Source organism: Oncorhynchus clarkii, chromosome 5 (genome assembly GCF_045791955.1).
Source record: "Oncorhynchus clarkii lewisi isolate Uvic-CL-2024 chromosome 5, UVic_Ocla_1.0, whole genome shotgun sequence".
Lineage (NCBI taxonomy): Eukaryota > Metazoa > Chordata > Actinopteri > Salmoniformes > Salmonidae > Oncorhynchus > Oncorhynchus clarkii.
The window spans coordinates 35,299,517-35,304,553 of NC_092151.1; positions in this window are offsets into that span (position 1 = coordinate 35,299,517).

Genomic DNA, 5,037 nt, shown 5'->3' on the forward strand with positions numbered 1-5,037 from the left:
GGGAGAACATGCGCAATTGGTGGCTGACTAAATACTTTTTTGCCCCACTGTATGTGATATCAACAGAAAGGTATATTTTCTGGGTGACCTAAATATTGACTGGTTGTCATCAAGCTGTCCACTCAAAAAGAAGCTTTAAGCTGTATCTGATGCCTGCAATCTGGTTCTGTAATGGTTTTCCTCCTCTTCGTCTGAAGAGGAGAGGCGAGAAGGATCGGAGGACCAATATGCGGCGTGGTAAGTGTCCATGGTATTTATTTAAACACTTAAACTGAACACTCCATACAAAAACAATAAACATAATGTGAATAACCAAAACCTGAAAACAGTACCGTGTGGTGTAAAACACAGACACGGAAACAATCACCCACCAACAAACAGTGACACCCAGGCTACCTAAGTATGATTCTCAATCAGAGACAACTAACGACACCTGCCTCTGATTGAAAACCATACTGGGCCGAACACAGAAAAACACCCTAGACACACAACACATAGAATGCCCACCCAACTCACGTCCTGACCAACTAAAACAAACAATTAACACAATAACTGGGGTCAGAACGTGACAGTACCCCCCTCCCAATGTGCGGACTCCGGCCGCAAAACCTGAACCTATAGGGGAGGGTCTGGGTGGGCATCTGTCCGCTGTGGCGGCTCTGGCGCTGAACGTGGAGCCCACTCCACCATAGTCTTAGTCCGCCTCTGTGGTCTCCTAGGAACGGCGACCCTTGCCGCCGACCCTGACCTGGGAACCTTAAACAACAGGCTCACCGGACTGAGGGACACCTCTGGACTTAAGGGGTAGCTCAGGACTGATGGGTAGCTCAGGACTGAGGGGTAGCTCAGGACTGAGGGGTAGCTCAGGACTGAGAGGCAGCTCCTGGCTGGCTGACGGCTCTGGCAGCTCCTGGCTGGCTGACAGCTCTGGCAGCTCCTGGCTGGCGGGCGGCTATGGCAGCTGCTGACTGGCGGGCGGCTCTGGCAGCTCCTGACTGGCGGGCGGCTCTGACAGCTCCTGACTGGCGGGCGGCTCTGGCTGCTCCTGACTGACGGGCGGCTCAGATGGCGCTGGGCAGACGGGCGGCTCAGATGGCGCTGGGCAGACGGGCGGCTCAGATGGTGCTGGGCAGACGGGCGGCTCAGATGGCGCTGGGCAGAGGGGCGGCTCAGATGGCGCTGGGCAGACGGGCGGCTCAGGCGGCGCTGGGCAGACGGGCGGCTCAGGCGGCGCTGGGCAGACGGGCGGCTCAGGCGGCGCTGGGCAGACGGGCGGCTCAGGCGGCGCTGGGCAGACGGGCAGCTCAGGCGGCGCTGGGCAGACTGGAGACTCCGGCAGCGCTGGAGAGGAGGAAGGCTCTGGCAGCGCTGGACAGAGGAGCTCTGGCGCCTCTGGACTGAGGGGCTCTGGCGGCTCTGGACTGAAGGGCTCTGGCTGCTATGGACAGGCGGGGGACTCCGACAGCGCTGGAGAGGAGGAAGGCTCTGGCAGCGCTGGACAGAGGGGCTCTGGCGCCTCTGGACTGAGGGGCGGAAGCTCTGGCAGTGCCGGACAGGCGGGAGACTCCGGCAGCGCTGGAGAGGAGGAAGGCTCTGGCAGCGCTGGACAGAGGGGCTCTGGCGCCTCTGGACTGAGGGGCTCTGGCGCCTCTGGACTGAGGGGCGGAAGCTCTGGCAGCGCCAGCCACTTTAATAACTTTTTTGTTGACAAGATTAACAAATTTAGGCATGACATGCAAACAACAAACACTGAGCTTTCATATTCATGCATATCGTACCAAATAATGAAAGACAATTATTGTAGTTTTGAGTTCCGCAAATTTGATGTGGAAGAGGCTAACAAAATGGTTGCTATCTATAAATAAGGATTAGCCACCTCGTACTGACAATCTGGATGGTAAATTGCTGAGGTTGTTAGTGGAATACATTGCGACTCCTGTTTGCCACATCTTCAATTTATGCCTAGAAAACGGTGGGAGGCAAAGGTCATTCCGCTGCCAAGAATAGCAACGCACCCTTTAATGGTTCAAACAGCCGACCAATCATCCTGTTATCGATGCTTCGTAAACTTTTGGGAAAAATTGTGTTTGACCAAATACAATGTTATTTTACAGAAAACAAATTGGCAAAGGACTTTCAGCATGCTTATAGGGAAGGGCACTCAACACGCTCGTCACTGACAAAAATGACTGATGAAATGTAAGAAATGTACAATAAGAAGATTGTGGGAGCTGTTTTGTTAGACCTCAGCGCAGATTTTGATATCATTGATCATAACCTATTGCTGAAAACCTGATGTGAATTTACATCCTCTGCCTTATCATGTATTGAGAGTTACCTATTTAATAGAAGACAGGAGGTTTTATTTAATGGAAGCCTCTCTAATGCAAATAAGGTTGAGTGTGGTGTACCGCAGAGCGGCTGGCTTGGGCAATTATTGTTTTCCGGTTTTACCAATGACATTCCACTGATCTTGAATAAAGCATGTGTGTCTATGTACAGTGCCTTGCAAAAGTATTCATCCCCCTTGGCATTTTTCCTATTTTGCTGCATTCCAACCTGTCATTTAAATTGATTTTTATTTGGATTTCATGTAATGGGCATACACAAAATAGTCCAAATTGGTGAAGTGAAATTTTTAAAATTACTTGTTTAAAAAAAATATATATATATTTACACGGAAAAGTGGTGCGTGCATATGTATTCCCCCCGTTGCTATGAAAGCCCCTAAATAAGATATGGTGCAACCAATTACCTTCAGAAGTCACATAATTCGTTAAATAAAGTCCACCTATGTGCAATCTAAGTGTCACATGATCTGTCACATGATCTCAGTATATATACACCGGTTCTGAAAGGCCCCAGAGTCTGCAACGCCACTAAGCAAGGGGCACAATGAAGACCAAGGAGCTCTCCAAACAGGTCAGGGACAAAGTGGGGGAGAAGTACAGATCAGGGTTGGGTTAGAAAAAAATATCTGAAACTTTGAACATCCCACTGAGCACCATTAAATCCATTATTAAAACATGGAACGAATATGGCACCACAACAAACCTGCCAAGAGAGGGCCGTCCACCAAAACTCACGGACCAGGCAAGGAGGGCATTAATCAGAGGGGCAACAAAGAGACCAAAGATAACCCTGAAGGAGCTGCAAAGTTCCACAGCGGAGATTGGAGTATCTGTCCATAGGACCACTTTAAGCCTACAATCCACAGAGCTGGGCTTTATGCTAGTGTGGCCATAAAAAAGTCATTGCTTAATGAAGAAAATAAGCAAACATGTTCGGTGTTCACCAAAAGGCATGTGGGAGACTCCCCAAACATATGGAAGAAGGTACTCTGCTCAGATGAGACAAACATTTAGCGTTTTGGCCATCAAGGAAAACGCAATGTATGGTGCAAACCCAACACCTCTCATCACCCCGAGAACACCCCACAGTGAAGCATGATGGTGGCAGAATCATGCTGTAGAAATGTTTTTCATTGGCAGGGACTGGCAAACTGGTCAGAATTGAAGGAATGATGGATGGCGCTAAATACAGAGAAATTCTTGAGGGAAACCTGTTTCAGTCTTCCAGAGATTTGAGACTGGGACGGAGGTTCATCTTCCAGCAGGACAATGACCCTAAGCATACTGCTAAAGCAACACTTGAGTGGTTTAAGGGGAAACATTTAAATGTCTTGGAATGGCCTAGTCAAAGCCCAGACCTCAATTCAATTGAGATTCTGTGGTATGACTTAAAGATTGCTGTATACCAGCGGAACCCATTCAACTTGAAGGAGCAGGAGCAGTTTTGCCTTGAAGAACGGGAAAAAATCCCAGTGGCTAGATGTGCCAAGTTTATAGAGACATACCACAAGAGACTTGCAGCTGTAATTGCTGTAAAAGGTGGCTCTACAAAGTATTGACTTTTGGGGGGTGAATAGTTATGCATGCTCAAGTTCTGTTTTTTTGTCTTATTTCTGGTTTGTTTCACAATAAAAAATATTTTGCATCTTCAAAGTGGTAGGCATGTTGTGTAAATCAAATGATACAACCCCCCCAAAATCTATTTTAATTCCAGATTGTATGGCAACAAAATAGGAAAAATGCCAAGGGGTGAATACTTTTGCAAGCCACTGTATATAATCTATTTTATGTATTATATTTGTTGTGTTTTGTTGCCTTGGCAGAAGCTAATTGGGGATCCTAATAAAATACAGTAAATACAGCTTAATAAGTTACGGATGTTGCACCCGTGAAATGGGGTATCAGCCTACTCAGTGACAGCCATAGAACACAACTGTGAAGAGTTTCCACAAATATTACCATCTTAGCACTTATTGCAGGACTTTGAAACCAGTGTGAAATGAGCCACATTAAGCTCACCAGTCAACATACTTTCAATTGAACATTCATATTGCAATATACAGCCTTAACTATGGATCTTGGGTCCATGAAATGGAGTATCAGCCTACTTGGTGACAGCATTTAAGATACCCAATAATGACAAATTGCAACATAAATAATGTTTTAATCAGCATTTATTTAAATAAACTATTTTCCAGAGATCCATAGGTAAGGCTGTACAATATTTATGGAAACTCTTCACAATTGTGTTCTGTGGGTGTCACCCATTACATGGGTGCACATCTAGTTTAGGCTGTCCAGTCCAATATGAATGTTCAATATGTATATAATAAAGGCTGAATGGTTAATGTGGCTCATTTCGCACTGGTTTTTAGAGTCCCACAATAATAATATTTGTGGAAACTCTACACAGTTGTGTTCTGTGAGTGTTACTGAGTAGGATGATACCTCATTTCATGGGTGCAACATCCATAGCTTAGGCTGGACAGTGCATATACTTCTAATATATCCACAGATTATTTTTTTGTGTCAAATTAACAAATTATTGTATTTTGTTAAATTTATATAACAACATTCCGACCTTCTTCATTAGCATTATCTAGTCCAAAGATGGCATGATTCCACTATTTGAATCAATGGGGAGCTTTTATTTTGAAGTCGAACCGAAAATTCCACTATTGTGGCT